At 39.7% G+C, this 20,761-nt stretch overlaps 1 long non-coding RNA gene across 2 annotated transcripts; it reads right to left on the bottom strand.

Annotated features, from left to right (window-relative positions):
* Positions 1–1,809: 1,809 nt before the first annotated feature.
* LOC123787096 (uncharacterized) lies at positions 1,810–15,748 on the bottom strand. Of its 2 annotated transcripts, XR_006778110.2 has the most exons (3): positions 15,604–15,748; positions 13,278–13,991; positions 1,810–5,600 (listed from the first exon to the last, which is right to left on the bottom strand). It is a non-coding gene; the product is annotated as an uncharacterized LOC123787096 (long non-coding RNA). The 2 variants fall into 2 exon arrangements; XR_015725445.1 differs by having other exon boundaries at positions 13,278–15,748.
* Between the last annotated feature and the right edge of the window lie 5,013 nt (positions 15,749–20,761).

Below are 20,761 nucleotides of genomic sequence, written 5' to 3'. Positions count from 1 at the left end.
CCTTTATGTCTCTGGTTAAGTTAATTCCAAGGTAACGTATGGTTTTTGGTGCTATTGTAAATGGGATGGATTCCCTAATTTCTCTTTCTTCAGTCTCATTATTCGTGTATAAAAATGCAACTGATTTCTGAGCATTGATTTTGTATCCTGCCACATTACTGAATTGCTCTATAACTTCTAATAGTTTGGGGGTGGATTCTTTTGGGTTTTCCATATAGAGTATCATGTCATCTGTGAAGAGAGACATTTTGACTTCTTCTTTGCTGATTTGGATACCTTTTATCCCTTTTTGTTGCCTGATTTCTGTTGCAAGGACTTCTAGTACTATGTTGAATAATAGTGGCGAGAGTGGGCATCCTTGTCGTGTTCCTGATCTTAAGGGAAAGGCTTCCAGCTTTTCCCCATTGAGAATAATATTTGCTGTAGGTTTTTCATAGATGGCTTTTATGATCTTGAGAAATGTACCATCTATTCCTACACTCTGAAGGGTTTTAATCAGGAAAGGATGCTGTATTTTGTCAAATGCTTTTTCTGCATCAATTGAGAGGATCATATGGTTCCTGAGTCTTTTCTTGTTGATATGACGTATCACGCTGATCGATTTGCGAATGTTGAACCATGCTTGCATCCCAGGGATGAATCCCACTTGGTCATGATGGATAATCCTTTTAATGTACTGTTGGATTCTTTAGCCAGGATCTTGTTGAGGATTTTGGCGTCCATATTCATTAGGGAAATCGGTCTGTAATTCTCCTTTTTGAGGGGGTCTTTGCCTGGTTTGGGGATCAAGGTAATATTAGCCTCATAGAATGAGCTTGGTAGCTTTCCTTCTGCTTCTGTTTTTTGAAATAGCTTTAGGAGAATAGGTATTATTTCTTCTTTGAATGTTTGGTAGAATTCCCCAGGAAAACCATCCGGGCCTGGAGTTTTGTTATTTGGAAGGTTGTTTATCACTGATTCAATCTCTTCATAATTAATTGGCCTGTTTAAAAAATCAATTTCTTCCTGTTTCAGTCTTGGTAGTTTATAGGTTTCCAGGAAGGCCTCCATCTCTTCCAGATTGCTTAATTTTTTGGCATATAGCTGTTGATAAAAGTTTCTAATAGTCCTTCCAATTTCATTGGTGTTGGTCGTGACCTCTCCTTTTTCATTCATAGTTTTATTAATTTGGGTCCTTTCTCTATTCTTTTGGATAAGTCTTGCCAGTGGTCTGTCAATTTTATTGATTCTTTCAAAGAACCAGCTTCTAGTTCTATTGATCTGCTCTACTGTACTTCTGGTTTCTAATTCATTGATTTCTGCTCTAATCTTGGCCAACTGCTTCCTCGTGAGTGGATTAGGCCTGTCCCTCTGTTGCTGTTCCAGCTTCTTGAGGTGAGAATATAAAAACTGGATTTTAGATTTTTCTATTCTTTTGAGTGAGGCTTGGATGGCTATGTATTTCCCCCTTAGGACTGCCTTGCAGTATCCCATAGGTTTTGGACCGTTGTGTTTTCATTTTTGTTGGTCTGCATAAATTGTTTAAATTGATTTTTGATTTCCTGCTTTATCAAGAAATTCCTGAGCAGGATGGTTCTTAGTCATTCTGATCAAGTCAATACTATGTTGCCTTCTAATACCAAGGATACCATTGCTTTGTATGAAACAATGCATTAATCTACAGGACACTCCCAGAAGAGAAGAATGGCACCTAGGAGCACACTTAACAGACACAGAAACCCTTCTTACACTAAGGCTCTGGGTATGAAAACCTAAATTGGGAGGGAGAGGAGGAGTGTGGGAAGAAAGGGTCGCATGTAGCTGCAAAGCTCATTTTTTGCCATTTTACTTTTGGCATGAGTGGGTGGGGGGCTGGGCGGGCTCGTGTTTGTGCGCTGTCAGGGAGTTGTTAAGAGGTAGTCTGCAATGAAATAGAACCCCACACATTTCCCTTTTAGAGATGGCTTTTAGTTCTGCAAATTCTTCTTAAAGTTCATTGCCGGCGGCTTTAGATTATTCGCTCATCAGAACATCAAGCACTACAGCCAGATCAATGTGAGGTGGGGGTGGACACAGGGCACCGGGAGTGGGGGTAATTTTTATTTGGAAGGAGAGGGGGAGGCTCTGGGGGGCAGGATCTGGTCTGCCAGAGCGCAGGGACAAAGCTGTAGGTGGGAGAGATGCAAAGAACGGGCGGGCGCCAAAAGGCTTGTGAAGGTGGGAAGGTGAGAAAAAGAAAAATTGTTTAACAGTCGTGACTTTGCTGTTTTGCCTGGTGAACTCACAATAACATGTCCGGGTTGATAGTACAAAGATGATAAAACTTCGCCCTATCGATTCATCCCGGTTCTCCCAGTCGTGTGAGGTCCCCAACTGGAAACAGAGAAAAAGTTGTGAGAAAAGTGTATATGTTTCTACACTCCCTCACACACACGAGTGTTTGAGCACGTTTCCCCCTCATTTTTAATTACCAGTATATTTAAAAATCGGGATTTATATCCCCAAATATTTATCTTTTGTAATTATCATGCAATATATCAAGAAATGGGCAGGAGAAATTGATGGTTCAGAGCAAGAGAAATGAGACAGCTAGTCCGGAAGTATCTGCAGGATGGGATTAATCACAAGGAGGCTTTTGATATAAAGTAAAAGGCTATAAAAAATATATGTCCTACCTTGAGAAGTACATACCTTTAAAGTTAAAAGGATGATTTAACCACCAATTCTTATCAATCTTACACCTCAATAGCTTTTGGACCCATGCCGGCCACCCTAGCTGCCTTGTCCCTACCCATACATCTGTCACCTGGAATATTATTATAAGGCAGCTTGGAAGTTATCCTCAGCTGCTCTTTTTTTCTCACACATTCCATATCCAATACAGCAGGATATCTTGGTTCACTTTCAAAGTTTAATCACGTGCACTGTTACCCGCTGGTCTGGGCCGCCATCTTCAGCCACCTGAATGACAGCAGTGACCTCCTCGCTGGTATCCATAAGCTCACGCATGTCTACTCTTGATGCACTTCCAATAAGGTCCTTTCAAAACACCAGCCCAGGACTCTCCTCTGTTTAAATCCACTATTAGCTCCCCTCTCTCAGAGTTAATGTCCAAGTCCCTGGAAATGAGTCAGGAGGTTTTGCACGCTGTGTCTCTTGTTCTTTCTCTGACCAAGTTTCTGACAGTGTTTTCGCCCTTGTTCATTCACTCCAGCCACACAGGGCTCCTGAGTCTTTCTTAAACATATAGCTACCACACTTCCATTTTATGACTATTTATTCTTCCTGGAATTCTCTTCCACTAGATATCTACTTGGCTAAATCCCTCACTTCCTTGAGATCTTTGCTCACCCCGTCCCTTCCCCAAGAGGACAACTTCCTCAAGTTGGCTCCTTTGTCCTTTCAACAAATCCCGTTCTGTTTTGAAGCACTTCCTTACTTTCTCATGTAAGCAGTTATTCCAGCTCCCTCCATACTTTTTCTTCAGCGCTCTCAAGCCTTCATTTAAGTGCTGTGCATCTGTGTAATTTGGTGTGTGGATTTTGCTGGACATAAAGGATGACATGGGAGAGGAGATCCCAGCATTCACCCCTCCACTGACATCTGCTCAAGGGAGCAGCTGGCTGTCACAAAGTGTCATCATCCAGAATTCCAGATACTCACAGCACCTACATAAACTCGTTAAGACTCTATTACATTCTGGATTCCATTTGCTGCCGTAAATGTTTTATTAAATTAATTTAAAAGTGAGCACATTCATTTGTGTCCTCTTAATATTGAGTGGTCTCCTGACATCTTGGATCATATCCTTTCACATTTGAAGCCCCAGATTTGGGTATAGTTTCTAGCACTTGTTGAGTGTTTAATAAATATTTGATCAGGGAAAGGAAGGAAGGACCATCTTTTCCATTCCATCAACAATTCAGATAAAAAATACGGAATGATACACTCTGCAGAAATCCTGTGGCCAGTGCTTGGCAAGCTGCAGGTATATTGCAAGGGTAACCAAAGTAAAAGTTAAAGAGTTTTCTGCAATCTGCTAATTCTGAGGTATAAGCAGCAGGATTTTTGTGTGTGGTTTACTGTATTTTCAATATTCCCATTGACAACAAAAAAACCCATTAAAAAATTATGAGGAAGCATATTTTATGTTATTCCTGTTCAATCTCAAATTTTGGAGTTTTAAGGAAACTATTTTGAAGTGTAATGCTAAATTGAGTTTTACTCATTGAATCAGTATAAAGTAAATGACTGTCAAGAAATCACGTGTAAATACTAAATGAAAACCGCAAAAGCAACTGATGAATTCTGAGCAGGAAGTGCAAAATCCGGGAATTATGCTTACCGTGTTTACATTAAGTCAATGGCTGCCAAAACATTGGTTCACTTTTATACAAACTAAAAAATTGTCACAAATAAATTAATGTCAGACTAGCTCTGGAAAATAACAACACTTCTAACGGTAAGAATAAAGCACAGTTTAGGATTTTAAATAACTCTGGAAGCGGAGGAACAGAATCTTGGAGGAACGTAGATATGTTTGATAATAGTTTGATAATAGCTCTGGAGTGGTGCTCATGGCGTGCAGTCCTGAGCGTGTGTTTTGATTATGCTTTTCTTTACGCTTTAACCTTTCTATCTTTGGGAAATGTTTTTGTTTTGCATGTATCAGTTGTTATGTAATAAAATGGTACATAGTCAACATTTTGAAAACTAGTGATCTGGTATATTAAGTCTTTGGTTTTCTCATATGTCAAAGGGGATAATAATCCTCATCAAATTGTCTTTAAAATTCTATGAAATAATATACAAAAAATCTGCAACATAGTGCCTGGCATGTATGTATATATTATTAATTATGTATGGGTATAAGTGATCATTGATGCTAATCTTTGTTCCAACTTTTAGTTTTTGAAAGTGCAATTAAGTTTTTGGTAAGTTTCAAAACATCATGTATAATGAATATGGCGTTTGAATCCATCTCGAAATGCTTTAGGCATATAACTACTTGATGAAAGTGGCTATCTTAATAACACATTTATCTTAAAGATAAGCACTGAACAGCCTTCTCTAAAATGTGGGAAGAATATCAAAATATGCCCTCCATCTGGTGTTACTGCTGTCCTGATGGCTAGCTGCAAAAGTCCTTGCCACAAATTAACTGACAATAGAATCTTAACAATTCATGTAAAACATTAAGCTGGGAATTTTGGACAGAAGATAAGTCACATTTGATTATGAATCGTGATTTATCCACACTACAATTAGACTAATTTTACCTTCTTACTTACAAGACAGGTGCAGGAAAGACTTTGCTAGAGTAAGTTCTACAATTCTGTCTTATTTCTGCATCTGTTCCTGAGATAAAAATCAAATATGTAATAGAGTGTACACAATCAAATCAAGTGTCTCTCGTTTACTTTGAAAAGTCTGTGAATTCACTCAAAATATAATTTTTTACATTTTGGCCAAAATATATACTCAGATCAATAAGCTAAAATCAAAACTAAAATAAGATTAAATAAGAAAAAATGTACATATACTCAGACCATCCAGTTGAATTCCAGGCTGCATGCTTTCAAGCGATGTTGGGCTGTCCACTCTTCTGACCACCTCTCCCTCTGCAAAAACAAACATGGAAGATATTTCACCATTTAGAGCTGGTTTTTGAAGTTCAGTTCAGAATCAGGTGAGAAAAATCAGCACGGATATGTTTAGATCTTTCCATTGAAGAGGAAATTAATTATTTCATCAGCCCATGATACCATGAGTCAAAGCAGTGATGGTAATGAAAGGCATTATTATGCCTTTACCATGTTCCAGGCAAAATGTTCAGCACTTTACACATGATCTCATTTAATTCTCACAAACACCTTCATGAAGGAAGTATGATTATCTGGAAATGACTTATCCAAGCTACACTGCTATTACGTTAAACTAGAATACCAAACTTCTGACTCTAGCGCTAAGACTCTTAACCGTTAATACTACAATATGGTGGTTCTTATATGCTCAGTTCCGCCATATTAATTCCTTTACCATTTGTTCGAATATTATGTATCAATTGCAATCAATTGCCAAGCATTTCCTCTAGCTTACATGAGCTAGCCTGGAAAGAATGGTTCATTGTCTGAAAGGAAAGTTACAGGGCTCCATCTGAAGATTTCAAGGATTCTGAGATAAGGGGAAGAAAGAATGAATTCGTCATGATATGACAAAACCTTTCATCTGACAGGATCTTTCCTGACAGGATCTTTGAGAATGTTTAATCTGTAGTTTGGTCTGTGTTTCAGGTACAAGAGGAGGAAAAGGTTCTGAAACTGTTTTGTAAGTATTCAGGTAAAGCCAAGAAATGAGGAATTAACTAATTTTCAAAAGAGAGAAAAGGTAAAGATTAGAGATTTTTCTCAGCCAAGCATGCGAGGCCATGTACTATTTGAAGGGCTCAACATCAATAGGATGATTTATTTACCTCTTTTATTGAGACTAGTCTCGAAGAAAAATGTCTAGACACGTTTAACAGCTTTCTTGCCCATTTCAAACCTACGAAGCTTGCTTTTCCCTCTTCTACCCAAATGCACAACTGATTATTAAATGGACCATCTGCTCTTTGGATTATTATCACCACGGAGTTTTGCTGCAGTGACTTCTTGCTCTTTGATTCATCTTCCGTGAGTGCAGAACCATGAAGGCTATGGATGTGGGGCCACCTGGTGACGGATGAAGAAAAGTCCTGGAAACTGAACAGTGGGATTAGAATTTTGGTCTCCATTTCTAAATCTTTAATTTTCAACAAATACCTTTTGCAAAAGGATATCCTATGGCAATAGCTGATTTTTGCTCATGAAGGGATGGTTACCAGTATCACCATATACTCAGTTACACTCCTGACTTGTTTCTATGCGCCAACCGCTGCCATAAGCCATCTGCACATACTCTACCATTTAATGCTCAGAAAGATTCTATTAAGTAAGTGCCATCATATCTCCATTTCACAAAGGAGGCAACTGAGGTTTAGAAAAAACAAGCAATTCATTTAAGTTCATGAAGAGAGCAAGTATGATCTTAGGAAGCCTTGAAATATTCTGGTTGAAAATGTGGGGAAAAGCGTCGCTCTATATGAAAGTGCAAAATTACATGAAAATATTAAGAAGTAAGTCAACATATTTACCCTTCTGTAACATTTTAAAGCTTCAAATTGCATCTTTTTAAAAAGATTTTATTTATTTATTTGACAGAAAGAGAGCACAAGCAGGGGAGAGGGAGAAACAGACTCCCCACTGAGCAGGGAGCCGGATGAGGGGCTCCATCCCAGGACCCTGGGATCATGACCTGAGCCTAAGGCAGACCCTTAACAGACTGAGGACCCCAGGGGCCCTTCAAATCGCATCTTATTAGCGTATTTTGGATTAGAGACTCTGTTTTTATAGAAACACAAATTAATAGAAAAACATAAAAAATGTGGAAAAAACCATAACAGGTAATAATATGAACTCAGTATAGAAATTTCAAAAGCATAAATATATTATATTCCCCATACTCGGAACCCTACTATCTTATTTTTTTTTTTAAGATTTTATTTATTTATTTGACAGAGATAGAGACAGCCAGCGAGAGAGGGAACACAAGCAGGGGGGGTGGGAGAGGAAGAAGCAGGCTCATAGTGGAGGAGCCTGATGTGGGGCTCGATCCCATAATGCCAGGATCACACCCTGAGCTGAAGGCAGACGCTTAACCACTGTGTCACCCAGGCGCCCCTCTACTATCTTATTTTTGACCTTTATCTATGTTATGTTAAAAGATGGTGTGTGTGTGTGTTTGTGTGTGTGTGTGTGTGTGTGTGTGTGTGTGTGTGTGAAAACAAAGAGCAGATATTTTCTAGCTAAAATGACTACTAAATACCCTTGGATTCTATTTTCAGTGTGCTGAAATTATTACTGAATCATGTGCTCTATATTATTCCTCCAGGGATTTCAGGTGATATCTTCAAAAGTAAAGTCATTACTTTCCCCCTATGTCGTTATCTGTATTTCTTGTGTCCAATGATGGCAGGGGATATGGAGTTCCACTGCCCATATCCCCCTTCAGCTGCAGACATTTGCCTTGACCAAAGTCACACCCTTCCTGGGGCACACTGCACCCAGTGGCTCAGTGAGGGTATAAAGGTGAGTCATTTCAGCTGTAGGTGGGATGACGGTATTTGCTCCGGGGCTTACCATGGGGGGTTGTCTAAGTCTCTATAGGGTTTGAATCACAATGCAACTGTTCTCTTCTGCCCAATCCTCTTCCCTCCCCCTGCTTTTCTTTTTAAAAAAAGATTTTATTTTTTTTATTTGAGAGAGAGAGAGTGTGAGAGAGAGAGCACAAGCTAGGGGAGAGGGAGAAGCAGACTCCCTACTGATCAAGGAGCCCCACACAAGGCTTCATCCCAGGATCCTGGAATCATGACCCAACCCAAAGGCAGATGCTTAGCCGACTGAGCCACCCAGGAGCTCCTGCCTTCCCCTTGTTTTCATAGGTTTTGATCCCTAAAATGTCTTTAAATTCAAAATCATTTCACAATTTGCTTCCTATTTGTGTGTGTGTGTGTGTGTGTGTGTGTGTGTGTGGTAAAAAAAACACATGACATAAAATCTATCCCATTAACCACGTTTCAGTGGACAGCACAGAAGTGTTAACTATATGCACACTGTTGTACACCAGATCTCTAGAACCTTTTCATCAGCATCTGCTTCTTGAGAAGCCAATCTGTGACAACACTTTCATGATCTAAATCCTCTCCAAATGTTTTGGAATGCTGTTCTCATTTCTCGGTCATACCCCGGAAGGCTTGGAAACTGCGATGGTGAAAACAAGGCGGACAGCACACAATGCCAAGTGCTTGCAATGATCACATCCATTTCTGGGGCATCTGTGAGAATTTCCCATCCGTGAAGCAGATAGGAATTGGAGGGCTTTGTCCTGGGAAGCTCTAAGCGGACTGCTGAAGGTATTTTTTTTAGTTAGAGAGAGGCCAAAAGCAACGTGGCAGGTTTCTAACAAAGTTTTTGACTTAAATCTTTCCTGAAGTCTTAAGCATGAAATTTGGTGTTTTAGAGAAAATTGTATTTACTTAAAACTGATGTCACAACAAAACTCTGTATCTTTAAAATGAGTTTAGGCTATTATAATTATTACAATTTCAGTGTAATAATTTAAAGATGGTGGAAAATTTTTTGCTACTCCTTCCATTGAGAGGTGGAATCCAATTCCCCTCTTGAATCTGAGTTGATATTAGTGACTTGCTTAACAAATAAGATGTGGCATGAGAGATGTGGCATGAATTTTGAGCTAGATCAGACAACGTCTGAGGCTGCACCTTGATCTCTAGGACCATTCTCTATGGGAGCCTCCAGCGCAGACCAACATTTTTCTGGGGACCAGACCAGTGTTTTCTGAGCAGCAGGGTTGGAGGGAGGAATTACAAAGGGGCAGGAGGAAGCTTTTGAGGATAATGGATATATTCATTATCTTGACTCTGATGATGGTTTCAGGGAGGTACACATCTATCAAAGTTCATCAGATTGCAAATTTTAAATATGTAAAGTTATTGTAGGGAAATTATGCCCTTTTTAAATTAAACTATAAAATGAGAGAGAGACATTGGTGAGCTCAGAGACTTTCCCCAGGAACCAGAAAGCTGGATCCCGCGGATCTATAGCTGAAAAAAAAAAAAAGTCACCTGAATTTCACAGTAGAATTAGGCTGACAAAGGTAACACAACTGTCCCTCATTGGACGGGGACAGCACAGATTGCATCGTTGACCTCTGGACTCCTGAAAAGCGATTACTTTTATGAGAGAGATTGCTTTTGGTACTGCATCTGAGAGGGGAGACATCTGCCCCCACCCATTGCCAAGTTAATTCAGCTCTTCCGGGTGAGTTTCATCAGAGAACATCTTGTCTGTAGGTACTGAATCCTACTGGGACTGCTTAGATACGCCCAGAAGCATCTATTTAAATTCATAAAAGCCTCATTGAGCAAGGGAAAGTGGTTTTCTTCTTATCTTCAATAGCTCTTGGTACCTGGCATTATCATCTCACAAGCTAACCATGAAACCCTGGCTTCAACCAAAGCTGAACAGTTCATGAGAAGGCATGGCAGTTAAATATTTGTCAGCCTGAGTTGACCAATAAAAGTATGGAAACCCGCAGTCAGCCACGGTTTTTTTTTCAGGACTTTTTGAACTATGACAATCTGAAAGGCACTCTGATAATAAGATTCCACAATAATTGTACTGGCCAACGTTCTTCAACAGATGTCCTTAGACCATTGGTTTCTAACAAAACAATCCTCTAAGACTGTTGACTAGCCTTGAGTTACTCAGTGTTATGGTTTCTCGCTTCCTTTGTACATATCAAGTATCCTTTTAATCCAGAAAATATACCTTCACTCTAGCACAAAGCTTCTCCTCTAATTTGTCCTTCTATCTCCCAGGTACTTGAGTTTCCGCTAAATAAAAGCTGTTTAATTCCAACTCATGGGGTTTTCTATAATGATGCCCAGGAGAGAAAAAGAGTAGGCTTTTTCTTTTTTCCCCGTCTCTATCTTCTATTGAGATAATTAATTCTCACTGGTCTACTGTGGCACTCATATGCCAGGACTTTAAAGAAAATAGAAATATTCCTGGCTAAAGCTCTTTCTTCCTGCCCTGTGAATTACATGACCAGAGTTACCAGAGCTCCATCTTAGTCTCTTAGTCTGTCTTAAAACAGAGAAACTATTCTCTTAGCTCATTTATTTGTTCATTCATTCATTCATGTATGGGCCCAAGTTCATCATCAGGTAGCTGGGACTAAACATGCTGACTAGATTCAATCAGGTTATTTTATTATTATTATTATGATATGTTAGTCACCATATAGTACATCATTAGTTTTTGATGTAGTGTTCCATGATCCATTGTTTTCATGTAGCACCCAGGACTCCATGCAATATGTGCCCTCCTAATACCCCTCACGAGGCTAGCCCATCCCCCCAACCCCCTCCCCTCTAAAACCCTCAGTTTGTTTCCCAGAGACCATAGTCTCTCGTGGTTCAGAATCAGGTTATCTTTTACTTGAGCGTACGCCTGGCTTCTTTTCTACCCTGTTACTACTCAGATAAACTTTAGCGAGTTATGAAACTTCTTTGAGCCTCCGTTTCCTCATTGAGAAGATGAGGATCCATCTACTTTGTGGCATTATAGTCAATAGTTAGTAAGATGTGAACTATATGACACAAATTAGACACGCAATAAAAGTAGGTAAATTTATACCGGATCATATAGTTCGAGGATTTTCTCTGCATCATTTATGTAAATTTCATTTCCTTACCCAACTGATAAATTCATCAATTGTATTTATCTCCCGCCTTCCACTGACAGCCCAGGAAGTCTAGTCTTGCTGTTCACAGCCACTGGTTGATGAGTAGTCGAAAGTCAGCTTCAGGAACAAGTACCTCCACTGTGAAGCACTAATACTGAGGACTTGAGAAAAAAATCCCAAACTAAGAGACTAAAATATATAAATCCTCCCTGGAATTGGTTCTGCTCTGTTTTTTGAAAACAAGGTGTAAAAACTGTAAAAATTTCCATAGAAAAGTTTTGACTTTCTAAGTGAAAATATGATGGGTAAAATAAAAAGCTCTCTAGAAAAGTTTACATTTGCATGTGAAGAAAAAAAGAAAGATGGAAGAAAGGGGGGGAAGGGAGGGAGGAAGGAAGAAGAGCGAATGGAGCAAACATGGATATTTCCAAACTGCCAAAATGGTAGAGAGAAAAAAAGTCCATCTCAGAGCATATGAAGAAACATCTTTTTTGAAGTTAAATAAATAAAACCTGGTGTTGACAACACACTTCCATTTAAATAAAAAAAATGATAACCTATGAGACATAATAAATAATTCTGACCAACCAACAGTGACACTGGGTACATTGTCAAGTGAATCCTTGTTATTTTGCTTTTCAAATGTAATAAAACCATAACAGGGATGCTTCTCTAGCACAAAGCCTCATGGTTCAAGCTATAATTGAGTAAAAATGGAAGGCAGGCTAAGCAGAGCACCAGTAAAGACGAGAGCAGCAGCAGCAGCAGCTCTCCATCAGAACATCATTGAGTCTAAAATAAATAGGAATGTTCTACCAGACAATTTTATTATCCTCTTAATATTTTTTGCTTTATAATTTGGTTATATTTAACATTTGGTTAATCTATGTGCTACTTATATACATGTATATTATATTACATTTGAACTAAATTACATTTGAAAGTAGTCTCTTATACGACTATTTAAAAGCTTAAAACATCTTACATGTTCTCACAATTCTGTGTGATACGAAAGGGCATATTTTTACCCCACTTTAGATATTCAAGACACTAAACACAGTGATTCCTCTTTAGAAGAACCCAGAGTACTCAAGGCTCTTGCCTTAGTTACATTCTTCCTAAGAGCAGTCACTTCAGATACAGATTCCAGTGTAAATAGTTTATTTTGAAAGTGATCCCTATAACCATGGGGGAATAGGGAGAGAGTAGGGAAGGAAAGAGAAAACACTCAATCAAGTGTTAGTTATCAAAAAAGTTATCACTATGGATTAATTGGAGCTTCACTGGAACCATATGGAACATTTGAGGGGCGAGACCTGAGGGGCGAGAGAGCTGGGAGATGTACGTTATGCTAGTGGGTCATTAGTTAAAGGCTGCTTTCTAAGGCATTAATTTCCCAGTATTTCCAGCCTGTGGCTCTGCGGGTATAGTGGACTCTGGTGGCCAGAGAAAGCCCCTGAAAACTAAGTACTGTGAGGGCTGCAGTAGTGAAGATGGGACGATCAGGGGGACACAGGGGGGACACATCAGCATTGGCTAGAGCTCTGATTTTATTTCTTTGAGATTTCATTAGCATGTTCACTAAGAAATTTTGGGAAACCATGGAAGAATTATCCTTTACTTTTTATATCATTCATTTTTCTCATCCCTAAAAGCAATTAAAAACAAACAATGGATTAAGAAAGAGTAAAGGTATTTTTTGTTGTGTCTTTTTTCCAGAGAAATTAATATCTTAGGTTTACTGTTTTGCTCTACATTTTCAGTTATTAAAAAAGCAAAATGTTATTGCTACTCTTTTCTATCACTGAAGAGGCAAAGACATGAAAGAACCCTTTTATGTAGCAAGGAAAAAAGGCTTAGTGCAGTTCCATCAGGTGATTGAGCTGACTTCTGAAACCTCCTTATTAGTTGCATGAGAAATGAAGAGTTTTAATTGAGAAAAATCAACTCACCTCCTCAAAACTATCTAGAAACTTCTGCACCCATTTCCACTGCAGAGGCAGGCAGAGGTCTCTTCATGAATAAGCTTCACACCAAAATAATGAGATTTTTGAGATGAATTATTTCTGTTTTAGATAGTCCTTTGCCATGGTCCTGTGGGGTTCCCTGGTGAACTGAAATGATCCCAACAGGATTTCTTCACATTTTCCAGAAGCCACGGGCACCTCGTTTATACTGCCAAACGCCATTGGACCCAGTCGTCAAGGTGAAAGGAATTCCCAGGTTATGTGGAGTCAGATCGCCAGGGGTCAGCCCACATGCGCCTGGAGCTGCTTCGGTCACACTGGTTCCAACTCAGATTTGATTATTATTTCAGAAACTTCCTCCTGCTTCTCTAATTATTTTAACTCTGCAGAATGGAGGTTAGCCAGCTCTCCAAACCGTGTTTTGGAGTTTGCTTATATCAAATAAATGAAACCTCCACTCTAGAATTCCGAAGTCAGGGGTCACAATAGATAAAACAGAACAGACATCTGTAGCACGTTACCTTTCACGAGCACAGAGATTTTTTTTTTTCTTGCTGTTTTGTTTACCATGAATATCCAGCACTTAGACCTTCTACATTTGCAGAAGCAAAATAATGAAGAGTTTTTGAAAGCATTTACATGATTTCTCAATGTTTATAGCGTGAACCATTCTGAACCTTCCGTAATTCTTCGATACATCTAGGATGGAAAGGAGTGGAATGTGTCCTCAGGCACTGGCATTGAAGTGTTACACTCACACCTGGCCCCATGGAAGCAGGGAAAATGGTAAGGGGATAGGGACTGGTTTCTTCAAAGGGGACAACTGTTAGATACCCTTTAAAATTCAATACGATGATCTGGAGGACTGTGGAAAATGTCTTAATTTTAAGAAAGAGCTTGCTGCAAATAAAGACCTAATTTTGGCCCAGCTCTTGACATCAATTTCCTTTAAAAAAAAAAAAAAAAAGACTCTCACTGACTATTTTGAATGCCTTTCTATATAAAGAGTAACATTTGTAGTTTTTTAAAATTAACATGGAACCTCCGTATGGCATTTTTGTTCCATTTGATTTTGCAGAATCCTCTGTGACATCATAACACTATTTATAGGAGGTAAGCTATGATCTCATCACTAAAGAAATCACCTTCAGAAAAAATTAATAGAAACATATGACCATTTCACAGGGATATCTTATATATAAAAAATTAATGCAAATAAAAGAAAAAGAGCAAGTGCAGAAACCACAGGCTAAAAATATAATATTACTGGGAAGCCTGGGTGGCTCAGTCGGTTAAGCGTCTGGCTTTGGCTCAGGTCATGATCCTAGGGTCCTGGGATGGAGCCTCATGTTGGGCTTCCTGCTCAGCGGGGAGTCTGCTTCTCCCTCTGCCTGCTGCTCCCCTTGCTTGTGCTCTCCCTGCCCCCCCCCCATCTCTGGCAAATAAATAAATAAAATCTTTTTAAAAATACAATACTATTTGTTATAGAGCAGGATCTCAGGAGGGTCTAGGATGCATCATGAGGTCTTCAAAGCAAGCAGGAGATGATAGTTGTCTAAGCCTTTGCTAACAGAATGGTGAATAAAAATACATGGGTTTAATATCTGGTTCAATATTAATAGATAATTTTTATCAATTGTGGTTCCCTATGGAACACAAATTATATATGGATATAGATATACATAGTGAGACACAAGTCTATAAAATCCAACTAATATTCAGACATATAAATATATGTCTTAAGGAACAAGATCCGATTTTTTGCAACCAGACGTCTACATCAATTCAAATATTACTTCCCTTAGAGGTAGAGAGATAGAAACTAAAAAATTCAAAGTCTAATTCAAATCAGAGCCAGCTGACTTATGCATTAAGCACAGTAGACACAGTGCCTAGCACCCACAATAATTTTAGTGACCCATGAAAATGTTTCAGTTTCTTTTAAGGTCAAAATAAAGAAGTTTTAGAGTTACACTTATTTTTTTTTCTCACAAAAGAGAAAGATGAAATTTTGGGGGCTCACAAAAAATCTACTAAATTTTGCCTAAAACAGAAGAAAAAGTTGAAGTATTTCAAGTTATATCCCCCTTATTATCAAAATTATTATCAAAAATAATTTGTAATATTGAGATGATTAGGGTGGGAGGGCCTCATAAAGGTAAGAGTGTCGGGGGCCCATGAAAGTCCTTTTGCAGCCCTGTCAACATTAAATGAATGCGAACAGATTTTTTTTGTTTGTTTGAATAAAATTAACGTTTGCTATCAAAGCATTAGACAAGAGAAAACTCTATTGATCAGAGGGTGTGCCTACCTTCACCCGGTGCAACAGAAAGCAAGAAACTCCCAAAGACCCCACCTTCAACTGCCAAGAGAGCAATAGAGCAACGGTCAGCTTGGAAGTTATGTTTACACTGGATCCTTTCTTCCAATTCCCTGCTGCCCCTAGACACTGGTGTGCTTAGCTGTCTCTGAGGACTTTTGCTGGTTGAAGTGGCTTTTTATAGTATTGCAACACTAAACATGTGTGGGCCTTCATCCTTGTACTATGTTACTGGAAATGACACCAAATCCAATATGCCCCCCTGCCCTTTGAAACGAACCCTGAGAGAAACAAACACTCCTAGGTCTCTTAACCAATTTTCAGCACGCTTAAAAATTAACCAGAGTTCGTATAAAAACTATTTTGCTTAATGTGCATGTCTTATTCTGTTTGGGTTGCTATGACAAAAACATCACAGACCAGGTGGCTTGAACAACAAACATTTATTTCTCAGAGTTCTGGAAGCTGAGAAGTCCAAGATTAAGGCACCAGTAGCTCCTGTGTCTGATGAGAAACCCATCCTGGTTTTTGCTGTGTCCTCACATGACAGAAGGTGCAAGAGGGCTCTCTGGGGTCTCTTTTATAGGAGCACTTACTTAAAAAAAAATCTCATTCATGAGAGCTCCAACCTCATGGCCTACTCACTTCCCAAAGACCCCACCTCCAACTATCATCACACTGGGGATTAGGTTCAACATAGGAATTTGGGAGGAGGGCACAAACATTCATCTCATATAACAGTGCACATCTCTCAATTTCATTATCTGTATTTATATCCCTAAGTTTTATACTATTTTATTTTGAAATAACTAAAGTTACAGAGAAGTTGAAAGAAAGAGTATAAAGAATTCTAGAAAATTCTTCACCCAATTTCCCAGGAGTTCCTAAAAACAAGAAAATGTTCTTATATAGCCAGAGTTACAATGATCAATAAGAGAAGATTAATGGTGATTCAATACCATTATTTAATCTATAGAGTATTCTGTTTATGACAATTGCCCCAATGATATTCTTCACACAGATGGATAGCTGGATAGACTGGTAGACGAATGGAGAGAGAAAGAGAGATGCAGCGATAAAACTACTTCAGGATTTAAATCTAAGATCACATATAGCATTTAGTTGTCCATATCTAATATCAAGTCTCCTTTATTCTGGAACAGAGTTTCCTCAGTTTGGATTTGTCTGATGTTTCTTCGTGATTAGATTCATTCTGTGCAGCAATATTTCAGTGGGAAGTGGTGTAGTTCTCAGCGCATCTTCTAAGAGCCTTATTTCCATATGCACAAGTAATAGTTGCAAGGATTTTGCACCCTAGCAAACAGAACTTTAAAGTATCAATTTATACCCTAGGGAAAAAAATACTTGCTGAATGAAACTTCCTTGATCTGTTCCCACTGCTGTTCTTCTTGTTTTGTAAGAATCATGTCAGTTTCTGGGTATAATGAGCCCTGTCCAAGAGCCCTTGCAGTAGTTATAATTAACAAATACTTTCTTTCGGAAGTAACTTTCCTGTCTTCCAGAGCTCAATGCAGCAGTAAACAGCTACTCACAGAAGGCGTGCACCTGCATGTGCTTGTGTTTGGGGGAGGAAGGGTGAAATCTGTATTAAAGTGCTCACTAATGAAGCCAGGCAATTGTAAGTATTTGGTTTTTCATGTTTTTAACTCTTGTATTTTTTTCTGAATTTAATCACATTAATTTAATAATGTCACTTAATAAAACCAAGGTTATTAATTACTCGGTAAGTGCTTCTTCATCATGTTAGGTGCCAGGCATTGCGGTAGGCGCTGTGAATACAACAGGAATAAGATCTAATCTCTTCCTTTATAGACCTCACAATCTAGTGAGCGACCAGACAAACGAGTCCAGTGGAGGGGTAGAGTGTTGTAATAGGGAAGTACAGTGGCCCCAGGAGCACAAGGACGGGACCTTTCAATCATCTTGAGGGAACTGATACATGAACTGAGACCTTGGTCTGCGTGTGGAGTCCATATGGCAGACGTGGCATGGGGAAGAGAAGGGGCGCTGCTAGGGAGAAGAGAGGACTTCCTTCCTGGAGCTCTCTCCGCAACCGACCCCGCACCTCCTCAGAGGCAGCTCTCACAAGGGAAGTGACTGCAGAAAATTGCAGCCACTTACTGACTCTCCTTAGAAAGAAACGACCCCCCAACATGTGAACCTTTGAGCACCCAGGGGAGCTATTGATCCTCTGGCAAATATATTGTATTGCCCATTTTAAATCATCACTGTCAGTAGTACTATTAATACAATGATGGGAATTATGGTTCCTTTTCTAAAATCTCGGGAAAGAATAAGCAGCTGCCGACAGTTCATGAATGGATATGTACCACAGTGTTCTGTTCTAGCACATTCAAATTCTCAACAAAGGGGAACGACCAGGGCATCAAGTGCTCTGAGTCAGGGAAGGGCTAGACAGAGACTGGGTAGAGCAGGGTAACCAGTCCCAGCTCTGACCTCGGCAGGGCAGTGGCTCGCCAACAAATCAGTCTCCAAGACTGCTGCTCTCCTGGGCTCACTTCCGTCTCGCCTCCCCAGCCGTCACAGCTAAGCCAATGGACAGGAGAACACAACTTCGTTCCTCTCCTACCGCAGCTCCCATCCCGTGTTTACTCCCGCTATACATATACATCCAGACTGGGCGCCATACTTATAATGCTCATCTTGTAGAAACTTCTAGAATAGGTTAAGTTAAAGAAGCTCCTGTACGAATCACAACTCTTGTTTTGGAACCATTCTTACTTCTCCTAGACCGTGGAGTACGTCCTCACAGCTCTGAAATCTGTCTCTTTTCTTCCTTCCTCCTTTTTCTCCCTTCCTTCCTTCCATCCTTTTCTTCTTAGCATTTGACATAGTTCTACATGACAAATATGATTCCTGCGGAGTATAGAAAAGTATGAAAAAGAAAGTAAAAATGATCCCTCATCTCACTGTCCAGAGATGAAGGCTGTTAAGGTTTTGACTGATTCCGTTTCGATCCTCCGTGCTCTGTGAATGCTACCATTTTATGTCCTGGTTATTTCACCTTCCGTTGTGTTGTCAGTGTTTCTTAACGTCAGGCAGCACTTAAAGCCGCCTGGGGGCTCAGTCAACTAAGCATCCAATTCTTTTTTTTTTTTTAATTTTTATTTTTATTTTATTTTTTTTAATGATTTTTTATTATGTTATGTTAGTCACCATACAGTCCATCCCCGGTTTCCGATGTAAGGCTCGATGATTCATTAATTGCGTATAACACCCAGCGCACCATGCAATACGTGCCCTCCTTACTACCCATCACCGGTCTATCCCATTCCCCCACCCCCTCCCCTCTGAAGCCCTCAGTTTGTTTCTCAGAGTCCATAGTCTCTCATGTTTCATTCCCCCTTCTGATTCTTGATTTCGGTTCAGGTGATTATATCAGGGTCCTGGGATCGAGCCCTGTTTCGGGCTCCCTGCTCAGTGGGGAGTCTGCTTGTCTCCCTCTGCCTCTGCAGCCCCCCTCACTCAAGCACGCCTGCATGTGCTCTCTAAAATAAACAAATAAATCTGTAAAAAAATCAGTCAGTACTAATACTGAATGATTGTCCTGTCAGCATTTCTACTTCTACTTCCATTTGCATTTGTGAAATATTCCAACAAAAAACTTTTAAAAATTCCATCGTGAATTTCTTCTCCCTTCCAGTGTCCACCCCCTTGCTGTGGTCTTTGGGATACAGTTTATATTTTCACCCTGATGAAGGTGTTTCTCTGCTTGGCCCCTTCCAGCTGGCCTCTCCAGACTCCTCTTCAGCTCTGTCTCTCCTCCCTGCCTCGGCTTCCATCTTTTAAATTCTCATTCCTCTGAGTCTTTGTTCATACTCTTCTGTTTGGGATACATTTTCCATTTCTTCACATGACAAAGAAATTCTTCACATCCTTTAAAATTCAACCCAGATAGCACCACTGCTTGGAAACTTCCTGAAAGTTCTCTTTCAACCTCCACCTCACCATATGAATTAAGATCTCAAGGTCTTCTCTTCCCTGCCCGTGAGCAGCCCTATAGCTGACTGAACCATAAGTGACTTCTTGGGGTTTTTACCCCTTAACAATAGGAGCTAGATTTGAATCCCAAGCACCTCACACGGAGTGAACACTCAAGACAACTCTTCTGAAGAAAAGAGGAAATCTTTCAAAGTTATTCTGGGTCAGCAGCCAGAATCTGAGTAGCTCAGTATCTGAGGCCAGTTTCCTTCTGTTGATCCCATTACAATGTCGCATGCTTAACACATGACTCATGGATTCCTGGACAATGTCATTTGTCCAAACAGCTATAAAGAATTGTCCACTTGCGGAATTTCCCAAGGATTTCAGAATCTCCCTTTAAAATCCCTTTCTCCAACATTTCTGTCACAGAGGCCTCCAGAGAGAAAGAGTAGTAGGGCATTGTTACCCTGAGCATAAATCACCTATTGAAAAAAATCCCCCACATTAATTTTGCTTGAAGGAGCTACAAGAAAGGAAACCAAATGAGAGTTTGTTTAAAAATAAAATGAGTTACAATTTTAACATGCAAATTTGAATGTAGTAAATGTGAAAGTGGTTTGGGTGGAGATCCAGAAAGACAGATAGAAATCAAAACACCACCTTAGTGTCAAGAAAAGAAAAATGCCTTTTTTTTTTTTTAAAGATTTTATTTATTTATTCAACAGAGATAGAGACAGCCAGCGAGAGAGGGAACACAAGCAGGGGGAGTGGGAGAGGAAGAAGCAGGCTCATAGCGGAGGAGCCTGATGTGGGGCTCGATCCCATAACGCCGGGATCACGCCCTGAGCTGAAGGCAGACGCTAAACCGCTGTGCCACCCAGGCGCCCCAAGAAAAATGTCTTTAAACCTAACCCGAAGGTAGTTTTTCATAAAATCATTCTGGTGGCCTAGGTCTGATTCACCGTTTTCTGAACATACAGCAGAATCTTCTTATATTTGTCACTGTTACCAGTTACTAGGGGCACAGTTACTACCCTAAACAAAGGGTGAACTACCCCAAATAAGGGTGAATGTTTGCACATCCTTTTTAAGGAATGAAATCACTCGGGTGGATGAGAACGTTCTCACAGCCAGAGGCAGATGTATCATGAAGCTACTTAGCTTGAGCTCCAGGACCCGTCAC

Source organism: Ursus americanus, chromosome 8 (genome assembly GCF_024610735.1).
Source record: "Ursus americanus isolate L20-20 chromosome 8, mUrsAme1.1.p, whole genome shotgun sequence".
Taxonomy (NCBI): Eukaryota; Metazoa; Chordata; class Mammalia; order Carnivora; family Ursidae; genus Ursus; species Ursus americanus.
Note: the sequence above shows the minus strand (reverse complement) of the source record. Positions and strands in the feature narration are given on the sequence as shown.